General features: G+C 43.9%; 1 pseudogene; it reads right to left on the bottom strand.

Annotated features, from left to right (window-relative positions):
- The window catches only part of LOC135552524 (cryptochrome-2-like), a 57,712-nt pseudogene that overhangs the window by 22,029 nt on the left and 15,783 nt on the right, over positions 1 to 19,900 (bottom strand).

Below are 19,900 nucleotides of genomic sequence, written 5' to 3'. Positions count from 1 at the left end.
CTGCAGATTTCGGCTCAATCTGAAATAACCTTTAAATGTCAAGTGTTCTACAACGCCCCTGGGATTGAATACAGGCGCTTATCTTTGTCTCTAGCCAGTGTTTTGACTGACTGCTTTCTAACTCACTGTCTACTCCTACAGTGAAACGGGCCCACAATGTACTCGGTCTGATTCTATACGCTGTTGTCCTGTCCTATGTTTGGTCCAATACAGTGTGTCAAAGAGAAATGCTGACACCTTTAGGGAAATGCAAAATGTTTTCCTCTTTATTTTGTCTCTCATATAGACTCCAACTCTCGGACATGCAGCATTTTCAAGTGTGTTCCTCTTCCCAGCATAAACATTTTATTTCCTCCTCTCCTGCATGCCTTAGTACTTGGGACATCCCAACACAAAGTCAAATTATATGGACCAGTTACCTCAGACTAACCTTCACTATTATTAGATGGACCAGTTACCTCAGACTAACCTTCACTATTATTAGACGGACCAGTTACCTCAGACTAACCTTCACTATTATTAGATGGACCAGTTACCTCAGACTAACCTTCACTATTATTAGATGGACCAGTTACCTCAGACTAACCTTCACTATTATTAGATGGACCAGTTACCTCAGACTAACCTTCACTATTATTAGATGGACCAGTTAACTCAGACTAACCTTCACTATTATTAGATGGACCAGTCACCTCAGACTAACCTTCACTATTATTAGATGGACCAGTTACCTCAGACTAACCTTCACTATTATTAGATGGACCAGTCACCTCAGACTAACCTTCACTATTATTAGATGGACCAGTCACCACAGACTAACCTTCACTATTATTAGATGGACCAGTCACCTCAGACTAACCTTCACTATTATTAGATGGACCAGTCACCACAGACTAACCTTCACTATTATTAGATGAACCAGTTACCTCAGACTAACCTTCACTATTATTAGATGGACCAGTTACCTCAGACTAACCTTCACTATTATTAGATGGACCAGTCACCACAGACTAACTTTCACTATTATTAGATGGACCAGTTACCTCAGACTAACCTTCACTATTATTAGATGGACCAGTTACCTCAGACTAACCTTCACTATTATTAGATGGACCAGTCACCTCAGACTAACCTTCAGTATTATTAGAGAGTAGAGTATTACTGAAATTGTTTTGTCACAGAATGCATCATCAATGACTTACAATGACAGGACATGCAACAACGACCAACACATGATAAAACACAGAACATTTGAAGGCATCATAGTATCCCTAAAGGAATAGACTCAAGTATTGTTTTTCTATCCTGCTCTGTGGGAAAACAAGCAATATCATTTTCCAATAGGAAGACCTCATACAACACTTCAATTAAACTCATTAAAAAACCTCATGGTTATGGGTAAAAAAAATACTGTCTAAACTTCTCTGTTATATAGGCAAGCCACCTCAGGCTAATGTTCAGTATTGGGCAAGCCACCTCAGGCTAATGTTCAGTATTGGGCAAGCCACCTCAGGCTAATGTTCAGTATTGGGCAAGCCACCTCAGGCTAATGTTCAGTATTGGGCAAGCCACCTCAGGCCAATGTTCAGTATTGGGCAAGCCACCTCAGGCTAATGTTCAGTATTGGGCAAGCCACCTCAGGCTAATGTTCAGTATTGGGCAAGCCACCTCAGGCTAATGTTCAGTATTGGGCAAGCCACCTCAGACTAATGTTCAGTATTGGGCAAGCCACCTCAGGCTAATGTTCAGTATTGGGCAAGCCACCTCAGGCTAATGTTCAGTATTGGACAAGCCACCTCAGACTAATGTTCAGTATTGGGCAAGCCACCTCAGGCTAATGTTCAGTATTGAGCAAGCCACCTCAGGCTAATGTTCAGTATTGGGCAAGCCACCTCAGGCTAATGTTCAGTATTGGGCAAGCCACCTCAGGCTAATGTTCAGTATTGGGCAAGCCACCTCAGACTAATGTTCAGTATTGGGCAAGCCACCTCAGGCTAATGTTCAGTATTGGGCAAGCCACCTCAGGCTAATGTTCAGTATTGGGCAAGCCACCTCAGGCTAATGTTCAGTATTGGGCAAGCCACCTCAGGCTAATGTTCAGTATTGGGCAAGCCACCTCAGGCTAATGTTCAGTATTGGGCAAGACACCTCAGACTAATGTTCAGTATTGGGCAAGCCACCTCAGGCTAATGTTCAGTATTGGGCAAGCCACCTCAGGCTAATGTTCAGTATTGGGCAAGCCACCTCAGGCTAATGTTCAGTATTGGGCAAGCCACCTCAGGCTAATGTTCAGTATTGGGCAAGCCACCTCAGGCTAATGTTCAGTATTGGGCAAGACACCTCAGACTAATGTTCAGTATTGGGCAAGCCACCTCAGGCTAATGTTCAGTATTGGGCAAGCCACCTCAGGCTAATGTTCAGTATTGGGCAAGCCACCTCAGGCTAATGTTCAGTATTGGGCAAGCCACCTCAGGCTAATGTTCAGTATTGGGCAAGCCACCTCAGGCTAATGTTCAGTAATGGGCAAGCCACCTCATGCTAATGTTGTGGTCCAATCTCACGCACCAGCACGTTTTAATCTGAGTAAAAATCACTACTGCATGAATGCCTGACCTTTTTCAATAATACCAGGATCCGTTTTAGTTAGTAACGGGTTATAACTGGCCACTTTCCACTAGCCAAAAATCCTTTTCATAAGGGAATATATGTTAGAAATAACATTATTAAACATGAGGCAATTTTCAATTTACTATTCAAGCAATCTGCATTGTAGTTCAGTTGTAATGATTCATATAATCACAGTTATTAATCCTGTATATTATCAAGAGTAGAGACCTCTCCCTGAACTCCAGCTGCCTCAACCTGTTGGTCTAACAAAGACAATAAATAATAACAACCACATAAATACTTGATTTCCGGTTGAACATTGAAAAAAGCTTGGAGGTAAATGATGACACTGGGGCAGAGTTGTTTTACAAATGGGACAGAAAATCTATAAAACCATCACAGACAACCCTTTAATCATTCATTCTGTCCTGGCATGGTGCAAACTGCATGAGCTGTTCGGACTTGAGGGGGATTTCTGTCCCCTAAAAACCCCTTTATGGAATAATAGATTGATCCCTATGTTTTCCAGAATAGTAACTTTAGACCCTGGTCTGATAAGGGGGTCACTCTTCTGGAACATTGTTACGAGGAGGGAGTTCTTCTGTCTTTTCATCAGCTGAAACAGAAATACCACTTGCCTAACAGGGACTTCTTTAGCTACCTACAACTACGAAACTTTATTAGGTGACTCTCAAGGAACAATGGAAACCTACCTAAGATGTCGCCTATTGAACAACTCTGCCACGCAGACCAACCACTGTTCAAGACCATTTCCTGTGTATACGATGCTCTTATGTCAGGACTAACACTGCCTGGGCTAGACAAACCCCGACTTAGATGGGAGAAAGATCTAGTATTGATCTTGATGAGGATCTATGGAGTGATGCAGGGATGGTGTTACATCCACATTGAACTCCAGATACAGACTGATCCAGTTTAATTTCCTCCATCAGCTCTATATCACCCCATCTAGACTGCACAAGATCAACCCAGATATCTCCTCCTATGTTTGAGATGTGGCTCAGATGAAGGAACATTCCTCCATTCCACTTGGCAGTGTTCAAAACTACACGGTTTCTGGCAGGGGGTCTGCGATACCATATCCTCAATTCACGGGGTTGCATTCCCTTTAGACCCAGAGGTCTGTCTACTGGGTAACTTTACTAACACCAATCTTAGGCAAAGCCAAACTGTAAAGCTAACAGAAATATTGCTAGCGATTGCCAAGACATGTATTGCCTTGACATGCCAGTTGCAATGTGGCTATCGGAAGTTAATAGTTGTATCCCACTGGAGAAAATCACTTACTGCTTGAGGAATAAGTTAAAGACATTTTCCAGAATTTGGCAACCTTTTTTTGACGACATGGAGAATCTCCCCCCACATCACATTGGTTGAATCTCTATATAATCCTCACATAATGTTTCACAGGTAATGTATAATATGTAGCTTACAGCAGGTGACCATGTGATCCACTGTCTCATTATTATTATTATTATTCATTTTACTCTTTATTATGACTTATTCATTGTATGTTTGTATATATAATTATTGTTATTCATTTTTTTGTTACGCTCATCTGTTACTGTCACTTTGTCCTATTGTTGCCTAATATCTTCTCCTTTTTGTATTGAATGTTCTTAATTAATTGGAAAATACAAAAAAATATAGATATAAAATTGATTACCATATTTGTGTTGCTTCTAATTCCCCATCCGCAACATCTCCCCATTGACCTCAATGCAGTACAGCGTAACGACAGTGAGCGCCCTGCCTATCTCCTGCTGAAGGAAACGCCTACGTCAGGCTGAGTCCTTTAGAATCCACTCTGTCACAGACCATTAACATGTTTCTGGTGAGTAACAGAGTTGTTTTCTACTGCGGTATATCATCAGAGAGGTCCAGTCTTTACCATTATCCCCCTCTGACCTGATGACTTCAGAGAGGTCCAGTCATTACCAGTATCCCTCTCTGACCTAATGACTTCAGAGAGGTCCAGTCATTACCATTATCCCTCTCTGACCTGATGACTTCAGAGAGGTCCAGTCATTACCATTATCCCCCTCTGACCTAATGACTTCAGAGAGGTCCAGTCATTACCATTATCCCTTTCTGACCTGAGGACTTCAGAGAGGTCCAGTCATTACAATTATCCCTCTCTGACCTGATGAATTCAGAGAGGTCCAGTCATTACCATTATCCCTCTGACCTGATGACTTCAGAGAGGTCCAGTCTTTACCATTATCCCCCTCTGACCTGAGGACTTCAGAGAGGTCCAGTCATTACCATTATCCCCCTCTGACCTAATGACTTCAGAGAGGTCCAGTCATTACCATTATCACTCTCTGACCTGAGGACTTCAGAGAGGTCCAGTCATTACCATTATCCCTCTCTGACCTGATGACTTCAGAGAGGTCCAGTCATTACCATTATCCCCCTCTGACCTAATGACTTCAGAGAGGTCCAGTCATTACCATTATCACTCTCTGACCTGATGACTTCAGAGAGGTCCAGTCATTACCATTATCCCTCTGACCTGATGACTTCAGAGAGGTCCAGTCTTTACCATTATCCCCCTCTGACCTAATGACTTCAGAGAGGTCCAGTCATTACCATTATCACTCTCTGACCTGATGACTTCAGAGAGGTCCAGTCATTACCATTATCCCTCTGACCTGAGGACTTCAGAGAGGTCCAGTCTTTACCATTATCCCCCTCTGACCTGAGGACTTCAGAGAGGTCCAGTCATTACAATGATCCCCCTCTGACCTGATGACTTCAGAGAGGTCCAGTCATTACCATTATCCCCCTCTGACCTGATGACTTCAGAGAGGTACAGTCATTACCATTATCCCCCTCTGACCTAATGACTTCAGAGAGGTCCAGTCTTTACCATTATCCGCCTCTGACCTGATGACTTCAGAGAGGTCCAGTCATTACCATTATCCCCCTCTGACCTGAGGACTTCAGAGAGGTCCAGTCATTACAATGATCCCACTCTGACCTGATGACTTCAGAGAGGTCCAGTCATTACCATTATCCCCCTCTGACCTGATGACTTCAGAGAGGTCCAGTCATTACCATTATCCCCCTCTGACCTAATGACTTCAGAGAGGTCCAGTCTTTACCATTATCCGCCTCTGACCTGATGACTTCAGAGAGGTCCAGTCATTACCATGATCCCCCTCTGACCTGATGACTTCAGAGAGGTCCAGTCATTACCATTATCCCCCTATGACCTGATGATTTCAGAGAGGTCCAGTCATTACCATTATCCCCCTCTGACCTGATGACTTCAGAGAGGTCCTGTCATTACCATTATCACCCCTGACCTAATGACTTCAGAGAGGTCCAGTCATTACCATTAATCCGCTCTGACCTGATGACTTCAGAGAGGTCCAGTCATTACCATTATCCCACTCTGACCTGATGACTTCAGAGAGGTCCAGTCATTACCATTATCACCCCAGACCTGATGACTTCAGAGTGGTCCTGCTATATTCATCTTGCTCTGGCTCAAATGATCATATAGACATGTATTGGTAGCGTACACAGATTTGCAGCTGTTATCACAAGCGCAGCAAAATTATTTTCTTTATAGCTCCAACAGTGCAGTATTGCTGATGTTTCTAGCTCCAACAGTGTAGTAATGCTGGGATTTCTAGCTCCAACAGTGTAGTAATGCTGGTGTTTCTAGCTCAAACAGTGCAGTAATGCTGGTGTTTCCAGCTCAAACAGTGCAGTAATGCTGGTGTTTCTAGCTCCAACAGTGTAGTAATGTTGGTGTTTCTAGCTCCAACAGTGTAGTACTGCTTGTGTTTCTAGCTCAAACGGTGCAGTAATGCTGGTGTTTCTAGCTCCAACAGTGCAGTATTGCTGGTGTTTCTAGCTCCAACAGTGTCTGGTGTTTTTAGCTCCATCAGTGTAGTAATGCTGGTGTTTCTGGCTCCAATGCGGTGCAGTAATGCTGGTGTTTCTAGCTCCAACAGTGTAGTAATGCTGGTGTTTATTTTTAATGCTGGCTCCATCAGTGTAGTAATGCTGGTGTTTCTAGCTCCAACAGTGTAGTAATGCTGGTGTTTAATGCTAGTAATGCTGTTTTTAGCTCCATCAGTGTAGTAACGTTTTTCTGATGTTTGCTGGTGTTTCCAGCTCCAACAGTGTAGTTATGCTGGTGTTTCTAGCTCCAACAGTGTAGTAATGCTGTTGTTTCTAGCTCCAACAGTGCAGTAATGCTGGTGTTTCTAGCTCCAACAGTGCAGTAATGCTGGTGTTTCTAGCTCCAACAGTGCAGTAATGCTGGTGTTTCTAGCTCCAACAGTGCAGTAATGCTGGTGTTTCTAGCTCCAACAGTGCAGTAATGCTGGTGTTTCTAGCTCCAACAGTGCAGTAATGCTGGTGTTTCTAGCTCCAACAGTGCAGTAATGCTGGTGTTTCTAGCTACAAACAGTAATGCTGGTGTTTCTATCTCCAACAGCAGTAATGCTGGTGTTTCTAGCTCCAACAGTGCAGTAATGCTGGTGTTTCTATCTCCAACAGTACAGTAATGCTGGTGTTTCTAGCTCCAACAGTGCAGTAATGCTTGTGTTTCTAGCTCAAACAGTGTTTCTATCTCAACAGTTCAGTAATGCTGGTGTTTCTAGCTCCAACAGTGCAGTAATGCTGGTGTTTCTAGCTCCAACAGTACAGTAATGCTGGTGTTTCTAGCTCCAACAGTGCAGTAATGCTTGTGTTTCTAGCTCAAACAGTGCAGTAATGCTGGTGTTTCTGTCTCCAACAGTGTAGTAATGCTGGTGTTTCTAGCTCCAAAAGTGCAGTAATGCTTGTGTTTCTAGCTCAAACAGTGCAGTAATGCTGGTGTTTCTAGCTCCAACAGTGCAATAATGCTGGTCTTTCTGTCTCCAACAGTGTAGTAATGCAGGTGTTTCTAGCTCCAACAGTGCAGCAATGCTGGTGTTTCTAGCTCCAACAGTGCAGTAATGCTGGTGTTTCTAGCTCCAACAGTGCAGTAATGCTGGTGTTTCTAGCTCAGTAATGCTGGTGTTTCTAGCTCAACAGTGCAGTAATGCTGGTGTTTCTAGCTCCATCAGTGTAGTAATGCTGGTGTTTCTAGCTCCAACAGTGCAGTAATGCTGGTGTTTCTAGCTCCAACAGTGCAGTAATGCTGGTGTTTCTAGCTACAACAGTGCAGTAATGCTGGTGTTTCTATCTCCAGTGCGGTAATGCTGGTGTGCAGTAATGCTGGTGTTTCTAGCTCCAACAGTGCAGTAATGCTGGTGTTTCTATCTCCAACAGTACAGTAATGCTGGTGTTTCTAGCTCCAACAGTGCAGTAATGCTTGTGTTTCTAGCTCAAACAGTGTAGTAATGCTGGTGTTTCTGTCTCCAACAGTTCAGTAATGCTGGTGTTTCTAGCTCCAACAGTGCAGTGCAAGTAATGCTGGTGTTTCTTTCTAATGCTTGTGTTTCTAGCTCAAACAGTGCAGTAATGCTGGTGTTTCAGCTCCAACAGTGCAGTAATGCTTGTGTTTCTAGCTCAAACAGTGCAGTAATGCTGGTGTTTCTAGCTCCAACAGTGCAATAATGCTGGTGTTTCTGTCTCCAACAGTGTAGTAATGCTGGTGTTTCTAGCTCCAAAAGTGCAGTAATGCTTGTGTAGTAAGTGTTTCAGTAATGCTGGTGTTTCTAGCTCCATCATGCTGGTGTTTCTATCTGTAGTAATGCTGGTGTTTCTAGCTCCAACAGTGCAGTAATGCTGGTGTTTCTAGCTCCATCGGTAATGCTGGTGTTTTAGCTCCAACAGTTTAGTAATGCTGGTGTTTCTGGCTCCATCAGTGTAGTAATGCTGGTGTTTCTAGCTCCATCAGTGTAGTAATGCTGGTGTTTCTAGCTCCATCAGTGTAGTAATGCTTGTGTTTCTAGCTCCATCAGTGTAGTAATGCTGGTGTTTCTAGCTCCATCAGTGAAGTAATGCTGGTGTTTCTAGCTCCAACAGTGTAGTAATGCTGCTCCAACAGTGCTGTAATGCTTTCTCCAACAGTGTAGTAATGCTGGTGTTTCTAGCTCCAACAGTTTAGTAATGCTGGTGTTTCTAGCTCCATCAGTGTAGTAATGCTGGTGTTTCTATCTCCAACAGTGTAGTAATGCTGGTGTTTTCTATCTCCAGCTCCACAGTGTAGTAATGCTGTGTTAATGCTGGTGTTTTAGCTCCATCAGTGTAGTAATGCTGGTGTGTCTCCAACAGTGTAGTAATGCTGGTGTTTCTTTCTCCAACAGTGTAGTAATGCTGGTGTTTCTAGCTCCAACAGTGTAGTAATGCTGGTGTTTTATCTCCAACAGTGTAGTAATGCTGGTGTTTCTATCTCCAACAGTGCAGTAATGCTGGTGTTTCTTCCATCTAGCTCCAACAGTAATGCTGGTGTGTAGTAATGCTGGTGTTTCTAGCTCCAACAGTGCAGTAATGCTGGTGTTTCTAGGTCCAACAGTGCAGTAAAGCTGGTGTTTCTAGCTCAAACAGTGTAGTAATGCTGGTGTTTCTAGCTCCAACAGTGTAGGAATGCTTGGTGTTGAACAGGGAGTACAGAAGGAGGTTGAGCACACACCCATGTCGGGCCCCTCTGTTGAGGATCAGCGTGGCGGAGGTGTTGTTGCCTACCTTCACCACTTGGGGTCGGCCCGCCAAGAAATCCAGGACCCAGTTGCACAGGGAGGAGTTCAGACCCAGAGCCCTGAGGTTTTGATGATGGAGAGCTTGGAGAAGGCTGAGATATAGTCTATGTTGTAGTATTTATCTTGTCCAGGTGTACACGTCTAAGCACTATGGTGTAGAAGGCTGAGCTATAGTCTATGAACAGCATTCATAAATAGAGTAGTATTTATCTTGTCCAGGTGTACCTGCCTAAGCACTATGTTGTAGAAGGCTGAGCATAGTCTATGAACAGCATTCATAAATAGAGTAGTATTTATCTTGTCCAGGTGTACACGTCTAAGCACTATGTTGTAGAAGGCTGAGCTATAGTCTATGAACAGCATTCATAAATAGAGTAGTATTTATCTTGTCCAGGTGTACACGTCTAAGCACTATGTTGTAGAAGGCTGAGCTGTAGTCTATGAACAGCATTCATAAATAGAGTAGTATTTATCTTGTCCAGGTGTACACGTCTAAACACAATGGCTGCTGACCCTCATTGTCACTGGCCTGCTTGCTCATATCTTCTTAATTGTTTGGTTGTGTGTGTGTGTGTGTGTGTGTGTGTGTGTGTGTGTGTGTGTGTGTGTGTGTGTGTGTGTGTGTGTGTGTGTGTGTGTGTGTGTGTGTGTGTGTGTGTGTGTGTGTGTGTGTGTGCGCGTGTGTGTGCATGCGTTTGTGTTTCAAGTTTAAATTTTACCAGCACAAGTATAGTGCAATGTTTTGATTGTGCGTGGGTGTGTTTGTGAGTGTTGGGGGTCAGGCACGGACAGACTATTTGAGTTCTGCTACTTCCTGGTGGCGTGACGTCCCTGACCTTTCAGTGACCCCTGACTGAGTCGGCCATAAAGTAGAGGCATCCAGTCCGGACTGTAAAAGCCCAGAAGGAGACTGGGAATTTATGGACCCTGACGGTTCATTGGGTAAAGACTCGAACAGACAAGGTGAAATGACAAGGTGTTTTACAAAGGAATGGGGTGTGGAGAAGTTCAAATAAGGAATATAAACAGTAGGGAAATATCAGTCTGGTATGTCATCCCCTGGTTAGGAGTATACCCTCATCACTGTCATGCCTTCATTTCCCTCTATTCCTCTCTTCTTCTGTCACACTCTCCTTGATGATCTGCATCCGTCTACTCTCTACCCTCTACATCCATCACTCCCTTTTTTCTTCACAGACCTTTAGGCATCTCTCCTCCCTGTCCTCTGTCCTCTTCCTCTCTCCCTCTCTCTGCCATTCTCTACTCCTCTCTCCCACTTTCCCTCTTCCTCTCTCCCTCTCTCTGCCACTCTCTACTCCTCTCTCCCTCTTTCTCCCTCTCTCTTCCTCTCTGTAATACCAGTGGGCTGGTCTCTCCTCTCTCTGTAATCCCAGTGGGCTGGTCTCTCCTCACTCTGTAATCCCAGTGGTCTAGTCTCTCCTCTCGTTCCCCTCTCTGTAATCCCAGTGGCTGGTCTAATCTCTTTTGTAATCCCAGTGGGCTGGTCTCTCCTCTCTCTTCCTCTCTGTAATACCAGTGGGCTGGTCTCTCTCTCTCTCTTTGTAATCCCAGTGGGTTGGTCTCTGGGCTCTCTCCCTCTCTGTAATCCCAGTGGCTGGTCTCATCTCTTTTCTGTAACCCCAGTGGGCTGGTCTCTCCCTCTAATCCAGTGGGCTTCTCCCTCTTCTCTCTTTTGTAATACCAGTTGATTGGCTGGCTCCTTCTCTCTTGTAATCCCAGAGGGTTGGTCTCTGTAATGCTGGTCTCTCCTTTCTCTGAATCCCAGTGGCTGGTCTCCATCTCTCTGTAATCCCAGTGGGCTGGTCTCATCTCTCAAGGGCTGGTCCTTCTTCTCTGTAATCCCAGTGGGCTGGTTTCTCTCTCCTCTCTGTAATCCCAGTGGGCTGGTCTCTCCTCTCTCTTCCTCTCCATAACCCCTAAATACTGGTCTCTCCTCTCTCCTAGTGGGCTGGTCTCTCCCTCTCTGTAATCCCAGGTGCTGGTCTCTTGTCTCTCTCTGTAATCCCCTAGTCTCTCCTCTCTGGGACTGGTCTCTCGCTTTCTCTGTAATCACAGTGACTGGTCTTTCCTCACTCATCTCTCTTTAATCCCAGGGCCCTGGTCTCATCCCCTCTCTGTAATCCCAGTGGGCTGGTCTCTCCTGTCTCTTCCTCTCTGTAATCCCAGTGGACTGGTCTTTCCTTCTTTCTTCTCACCTTTAATCCCAGGGCCCTGAGACTCCTGTCTTCCCTCTGTAATCCCAGTGGTCTAGGTCTCTCCTGACATCACTTCTCTTCCTGTTCTCCAGAGCAACCCCTGTAATCACAGTGGACTGGTCCACTGGTCTCTCCTCTCTTTAATCCCAGGGAGAGGCTGGTCTCTCCCTTTCTGTAATCCCAGTGGGGCTGGGTCTCTTGTCTCCCCTCTGTAATCCCAGTGGGGCTGGTCTCTGAGATACATTCCCTCTCTCTGTAATCCCAGGGAAAGAGACAGAGGTGGACGTCCTCTGTAATCACAGTGGACTGGAAGAGAGTTCTTCATCTCTTAATCCCAGGGAGAGGTCTGGGGGTCTCTCCCTCTCTGTAATCCCAGTGGGGCTGGTCTCTCCTGTTTCTCCCCTCTCTGTAATCCCAGTGGGGCTGGTCTCTCCTGTCTCTCCCCTCTGTAATCCCAGAGGAAGAGTCTCTCCTGTCCCTCCCATCTCTGTAAGAAAGAGTGGACTGGTCTTTCCAGAGAAACAGAGACTTTAAATCCCAGGGCCCTGTAATCCCTCTGAGGGTTCTCCTCTCTCCCTCTCTGTAATCCCAGTGGGCTGGTTGTCCTGTCTCTCCCTTCTGTAATCCCAGTGGGCTGTAATCCCAGTGGGGTTCCTCCCTGTCTCTCCCAAGGTCTTCCTGTTTCTCCCTTCTCTGTAATCAGACTCATCAGAGACTGACGGCCTAATTGAAGGATGATGTTCTCTGTTAGACATCACTTTGTTATGCCTGTTCTCCAGAGCAGCAGGCATTGGCAAGTTAGTGCACTTCACTGCTCCCCAATGTCTGTCAACCAGTCACATCCATCTGGGAGGAGAGAGGATTTAAGAGAAATCTGGTGAGAGAGACAGTAGGAGGTAGAGAGGTTTAGAGCAAGAAATAGAGAGAAAGAGAGATAGATACATTAACATAGTGAGAGAGATTTAAGAGAAATGGAAAGAGACAGAGGTGGGAGGTCAGAGAAAAGAGAGTAATGGGAAGGAAGATAGTTGCAGAGAGAGAGAGAGAAAGAGGGAGAGGTGGGAGGTCAGAGAAAGAGAGAAATGGGGAGGGAGGAATTGATCTGAGAGAGAGGAGAGAGATAGAGAGATAGAGAAAGGTGGGAGGTCAGAGAAAGAGAGAATTTGGAGGGGAGAAGATAGTTCAGAGAGAGGAAATTTCCAGACACCAAAGAAGTTCTAACCAAGGTAGGAAAAAGGACAACGGAGAGCCTTTATAGGATCATGGATTGGTATAGCAGCAGTCAACGTTGGTAGAAGCATAATAACCTAGAACTAAAATCTTGCGTAATTGTGTCGGATGCTCAGTGAAGATCAGGTGGGAGATAATAATAATGGTTTCGGAGGAGATGGCTGCCGTTTAACGATCTCCTAACCAATTGTGGTATTGTGCGTGTTTTTTTCCCATAATTTGTCAATTATTTTGTACATAATGTTTCTCCCACTGTGTCTTATGACCGAAAATAAGAGATAACGGGTCAGCGATTACTCCCCTGTACTGGAGGAATACTTTTTTTCTTTAACGAGTCGGACGGGAAGGATTTACTTCAGACGCCCGACAAGGCCCTCATCCCCGTCATTCGCAGGAGAAAGAGACAGAGATATCGGGGACGAAGATTGGGGTGCCTTGTCAGTATCCAACGACGAGTGGGTAATCTGCCTTTAACATCGGTCCTATTAGCCAACGTACAATAATTAGATACTAAAATAGAAGAACTAAAAGCACCTATATCCTACCAATGGGACATTAAAAACTGTAATGTCTTATGTTTCACCGAGTCGTGTCTTAACGACGACATGAATAACATACAGCTGGCGGGTTTTAAGCTTTTTCGGCAGAATAGAACAGCCGCCTTTGGTAAGACAAGCGGTGGCGGTCTATGTATATTTGTAAACAACAGCTGGTGCACAAAATATAAGGAAGTCTCAAGGTTTTTCTCAATGTTGGGGAATATCTCATGGTAAGCTGTAGACCACATTTAACAAGAAAGTTTATATTCTTCATAGCTGTCTATTTACCACCACAAACAGATGCTGGCACTAAGACTGCACTCAATGAGCTGTATAGGGCCATAAACAAATAGGAAAAGGGGTGGCAGTGTATCTGTTAGTGGTTAGAGTAAGTTGGACTAGTAACTGAAAGGTTGCAAGTCTGCCGCTGGCAAGGTACAATCTGTCGTTGGCCCCTGAACAATGTTCTGTTGTGCCAGTCAGAACATAAGAATTTGTTCTTAACTGATGCCTAGTAAAAGAAAGATAGGATGGATTTGATCCTAGTGCCTGTTGATAAGGAGGAAATTGGTTTAATGGTTCTGAGTTTGAGAAAAAACATAGTTTAGAGACAAAGATGTGTACAAAACTCTATTTCTATCTGACCATCCTGGATATCTTACAAGCAAAAACTATAGCAGGAAAATAAAGTGACTCTGTCATATTAAGAAAGTGGTCAGATGAAGCAGATGCTAAGCTACAGGACAGTTTTGATAGACAGACTGGAATATGTTCTGAGATTCTTCGGATGGCATTGGGGATAAACCACATCAGTCACTGGCTTCATCAAGATGGCATTGACAACTCATTCACACAGTGACCGTATGTACATACCACAGCTTGCCATGGATTACAGGCAACATCTACACTGAGCTGAAGGGTTGAGTGCCAAAGGAAGTGGGACTCTAACATTTACACATTTAATCATCTAGGAAAAGGACTTACAAATTGGTAGGAGCCTTTATAGGATTCCCTAACCCGGAAGCTTATAAGAAATCGCTATACCGTTTGAGAACCATCAATAAGGCAAAGCAACTAAAATCTTGTGTACCACACTGTGTCGTGATGCTCGTGAAGATCAGGTGGAGATAACAGACTACAATGGAAAGCGGAGGAGATGTCTGCCGCAGTTAACGATCTCAAGCTAAATTACTTCTTTGCTCGCTTTTTTCCCATAATTTGTCAAGCATTTTGTACATAATGTTTCTCACTCACTGTAGTCTTATGACCTTTAAAATAACATTCAGATAAGGGGCCAGATGGATTGCCAGCGATTACTCCCCCTGTACTGGAGGAATACATTTTCTTTGACTGAGTCTGTACGGGAAACATGTTTCAAGCAGACCACCATAGCCCCTGTGCCCAAGAACACTAAGGTAACCTGCCTAAAGGAGAAAGAGACAGAGATATGTCGTAGCCACGAAGATTGGGGTGCCTTGTCATGGCTCACATCAACACCATTATCCCAGAAACGAGTGGGTAATCTGCCTTAACACTGGGTCCCATTAGCCAACGTACAATAATTAGATACTAAAATAGAAGAACTAAAAGCACCTATATCCTACCAATGGGACATTAAAAACTGGTAATGTGCTTATGTTTCACCAGAGGTGCCCAGAGGTGCTTAACGACGACATGAATGCCCACATACAGCTGGCTGCTTTTAAGTTCCTTTGTTCGGAGGAACAAGAACAGCCGATATCTGGTAAGACAAGCAGGTGGCGGTCTATGTATATTTGTAAACAACAGCTGGTGCACAAAATATAAGGGCAGGTTGACATCAAGGTTTCTATCGCACTGAGGTAGAGTGATCTCATGGTAAACTCGACCAACCTCAGATGTCCCACACTGGTTTATTTTTCTCAACAAGAAAGTTTATATTCATTCGTAGAAACTTCTAGGGTTTACCACCATACAAACATAATGCTGGCACTAAGTATCTGGGACAATGAGCTGTATAGGGCTATTCATGAGAAAAAACAAAAGGTTAGGAAAAGGGGTAGCCTAGTGTAGCCTAGTAGTTAGAGCGTTGGACTAGTAACTGAAAGGTTGCTGGTTTGAATCCCGAGCTGACAAGGTAAAATCTGTCAGTTAACGTTGTTCCCTGAACAGGCAGTTAACCCACTTTTGTTCCTACTGACTTGCCTAGGGAAACAAGGTGAAATAAAATAACAACATACGACTCCTGAACAGCTAATCAAAGGTCCACCAGACCCCCTTTCGCTGCTTCTACTCTCTGTTTATTATCCAGTCATAGTCACAACTCCACCTACATGCACATTTCTCCAAAACTAACAGTGCCCCCCACATTGACTTGTTCATATCCCCTGTGTATAGCCAAGCTATTGTTATTTTACTGCTGCTGTTATTAGTCTAAATACGTGTTTTTCTTAACCTCTTACAGATGTCCCATTTCATTTTTGGAAGAGCGTTTTTTAAACAAGATATTTTTCACAAAAAAAGATGCTTGACTATGCATATGAGTACTGTTATAAGAAAACAGCTTTAGTGTCCAGAAATACAAATATCTTCTCAATACTGCCCTTTAACGTGAGCTTCAGGCAAAACATATATTAGCATCTGGAAATGACAAGGATTTTGAGGCTCTGTCTTTCTGGGCACGCTATATCATCCAAAAGGAAATGCTACCTTTCTGTCGTTTCCAAAAAGGTTGCAGCATTGTGGCGTGTTGTAGGCAATTGACCATAAGAGAGCACATTTACCAGTGTCCGCCAGGTGTCCAGCAGTTAGAGCGTTGGGCCAGTCACTGCAGTATTTTTGCATGGGGATCGAATCACTTCCCGCGAACTGACATGTATGAAAACTGTGAAAAAACAAGGCAGATTCCAAACAACGTTGTTCCCCAATAGGCGATATTATGTAGTTAATAAAAGTTTGTTGTAGGTGACTGCATTTTTGGTTAGTTTTCGTGGCAAGGTGAAATAAAATAACGGAACGATTTCTCCTACACACAGTTACGCTTTCAGGAAACACTGCGCATTTGGTATGTGGCTGGGAGTCCCTCATTGAAAACATCAGAAGCTCTTCAAAGGTAAATGATTTTATTTATTATCAGGCTTTTGTGAAAAATTCTACATGCTACACAAAATGCTATGCTAGCTTTGCATACTCTTACACAAATTAGTCAATTTCTATGGTTCAAAAGCATATTTTGAAAATCTGAGATGACAGTGTTGTTAAGAAAAGGCTGTGTAGAGCAAACGCATTATTTTAATTTTGTTGCGATTTTCAGAAATCGTTATTACTTATGCTAATGAGCCTTTTTATTACAATCGGATCCGGGATGGGAGTTTCAAGAGGTTAACTTCTTAAAGCATTGCTGGTTAAGGAAATATCTGTTGAATGCTTGTTGTATTCTGCACACATGGGGCGGCAGGGTAGCCTAGTGGTTAGAGTGTTGGACAAGTAACCAAATCCCCGAGCTGACATGGTACAAAGCTGTCGTTTTGCCCCTGAACAGGCAGTTAACCCACTGTTCCCAGGCCGTCATTGAAAATAAGAATTTGTTCTTAACTGACTTGCCTGGTTAAATAAAGGTAAAAAAAAAAAAATGTGACAAAGAGAATTTGATTTGATAGTAGAAGAAGCAGTGAAAGCAAGGCGTCAGCTCCACTCCCTTCTCTTTTCAAGCCGTTGGGCCAAATGTCCCCTACACTTCTGAAATTCAAAAGATGTCAACACCCACAAAAAACGTGACTTGACTTTAATGATCAGTGAGGAAAAATCTGTTCATCAGGAAAATGAAGTTTATCGTTAGTCATCGCATTCCACATTCTGTTGAGAGATGCTATGATACCAGTCTGTCTGTCTGTCTGTCTGTCTGTCTGTCTGTCTGTCTGTCTGTCTGTCTGTCTGTCTGTCTGTCTGTCTGTCTGTCTGTCTGTCTGTCTGTCTGTCTGTCTGTCTATGAGAGATTAGTAGAGACAAGGAACTGTGAGAGATTCACTTTCTCCCTTTCTCTCCTCAACACCGTCTAACCAGCAAGAGGTGTTTGGTTTTGATGCGGGGGGAGTTTGATTGATGCTGACTGAGTGATTTTTCCACAGAGTGTGTAGCTGAACAGGAAGTGAGCTGTCTCTACTCTGAAAGGTATCAAGCGAACCTTTTTAAAAGGAGGAGATAAATGTACTTTTATAACAGACAGTGTGTGACAGTGGACATGACAGCTCTTCTCTCTCCCTCGCTCTCTCTCTCTCTTTCTCACCTCCCTCTTTCTGATAAGCTGAAAGAGAAGGAAAAGTGAGATGCCCTCTGAGCCGTCCCTCAGTTCAGGTGGCTCATATGGTCAAAGCTGGCAGACAGCTTGAAGAAGACAATTAGACATGGGGAAGAAGGAACACGAGGAACCACTTTAAAGCCGCAGTCTGTAAGAGTACACAGGATGTTATTTGGATTTGATTGACAGGGTCATACATCAATCATCCTCTTTATAATTTGTTACTGTAGGCTAAACTGGCACATGAAGCCAACACACCCCTTCAGAGTAGACCGTATCAGGCCCTGTTATCACCCCTCCAGAGATGACTGTAATCAGGCCATGTTTTCAACCCTTCCAGAGAGGGCCTTATCAGGCCCTGTTTTCCCTCATTTAGAGTTTACCTCAAGGGCAAGTGTTACCAGTGCAACCGCAGACACAAGGACTGTTATTAGCTACCAAACAAACCCAGAGGGCTCCTCCTGCAAGTTTAGAGATAGCCTAGCATCTACAGCACCAACAGAGTCACGTTTAAAAACACAAAGAGCAGACACCCTCTTAGAAGCACAACTACTCAGGCCATTAAATGTGTTGAAAGGCATCAACTTAAGTGAGAAAAATGCACAGTGCTGTGTCAGCAGTCAAGGAATTCATGAAAATCCATACTTCTATCACCAACCTATCAAAACATTATAATAACAAATCTGTCATTTTAATGATACAGATTTAATAAATATTCAATGCTAATTTCAAAGAGAAAAAGTTTAAAAAACAACAACTTTGAGACTTTGGGCTCTATTCAATCCATTACGCAGAAGTTGAGTGTTACAGCGTGATTGAAATGAAAAGGCAATGATCCCTCATTAGAGGAGACTCCATTCTCAGTAAATACTACACATGTCGGCTCAATCGGAAATGACCTTTAACCCATTAGAGTCGATGTCCGCGCCACTGTGGACATCTCATTTGCATAATAAAGAAATCCTCATACATATCTGTCCATTTTTGCTGTGTCTCAGTCCACCGCACCACATCCGCTCTGTCGGCCTTCGAGATCTACGGTGGAAGGTGGCAGAGCTGCAGCAGTGTTTGTCAGACCAGTAGACATCCGGAAACCGGTCTTCTCGTGACAACGTCTGTCGCGGGTCCGGACAGTTTGGGCTACACACTAATATGACCCTTCCATTGAAAGGTAGAGGGATCTTGTTATGTTTTGCTCTAGGAAACCCCAGGCCTCACAAGACGTATTTGCAGGTAGCCTGGTACCAGTTAGATAAATGAATGGAAGTATATATATAGTTTAGTGCCTATAAAAGCGGGTTAAGTATGGGTATAATAAATATTTAACAAATCTTTCAGATATAGAACAGACTCATCAAAACAAACTTCCTTTTGATTTATTTGTTGACTATCTGTCATTCAATACTTCTCAATGGGCTAACAGCAGTAAGACCAAACTGTTATGTTTGATCAAATATTTTTATAACTAAAGAGGTCCTCCCCACGGCTTCGACTCCAGGGAACATGTCATTTTCATTCCATGGAGGGCCGAGTGTCTGCGGGTTCTCTCCTTCCTTGTACTTGATTGATTAATTAAGGTCACTAATTAGTAAGGAACTCACCTCACCTGATTGTCTGGGTCTTAAAAAACAAAAACCTGCAGATACCCAGTCCTCAGTGGAATGAGTTTGACAGCCCTGTTCTAGAGGGTTTCAGATACCCAGTCCTCAGTGGAATGAGTTTGACAGCCCTGTTCTAGAGGGTTTTAGACACCCAGTCCTCAGTGGAATGAGTTTGACAGCCCTGATCTGGAAAGAGTTTGAGATCTAGAGGGTTTCAGACACCCAGTCCTCAGTGGAATGAGTTTGACAGCCCTGTTCTATAGGGTTTCAGACACCCAGTCCTCAGTGGAATGAGTTTGACAGCCCTGTTCTATAGGGTTTCAGACACCCAGTCCTCAGTGGAATGAGTTTGACAGCCCTGTTCTAGAGGGTTTCAGACACCCAGTCCTCAGTGGAATGAGTTTGACAGCCCTGTTCTATAGGGTTTCAGACACCCAGTCCTCAGTGGAATCAGTTTGACAGCCCTGAGGGTTTCAGACACCCAGTCCTCAGTGGAATGAGTTTGACAGCCCTGTTCTATAAGGTTTCAGACACCCAGTCCTCAGTGGAATGAGTTTGGACAGCCCTGTTCTAGAGGGTTTCAAACACCCAGTCCTCAGTGGAATGAGTTTGACAGCCCTGTTCTAGAGGGTTTCAGACACCCAGTCCTCAGTGGAATGAGTTTGACAGCCCTGTTCTATAGGGTTTCAGACACCCAGTCCTCAGTGGAATGAGTTTGACAGCCCTGTTCTATAGGGAGCAATATGCAACTGAACGAAGTACA

Source organism: Oncorhynchus masou, chromosome 2 (genome assembly GCF_036934945.1).
Source record: "Oncorhynchus masou masou isolate Uvic2021 chromosome 2, UVic_Omas_1.1, whole genome shotgun sequence".
Taxonomy (NCBI): domain Eukaryota; kingdom Metazoa; phylum Chordata; class Actinopteri; order Salmoniformes; family Salmonidae; genus Oncorhynchus; species Oncorhynchus masou.
Note: the sequence above shows the minus strand (reverse complement) of the source record. Positions and strands in the feature narration are given on the sequence as shown.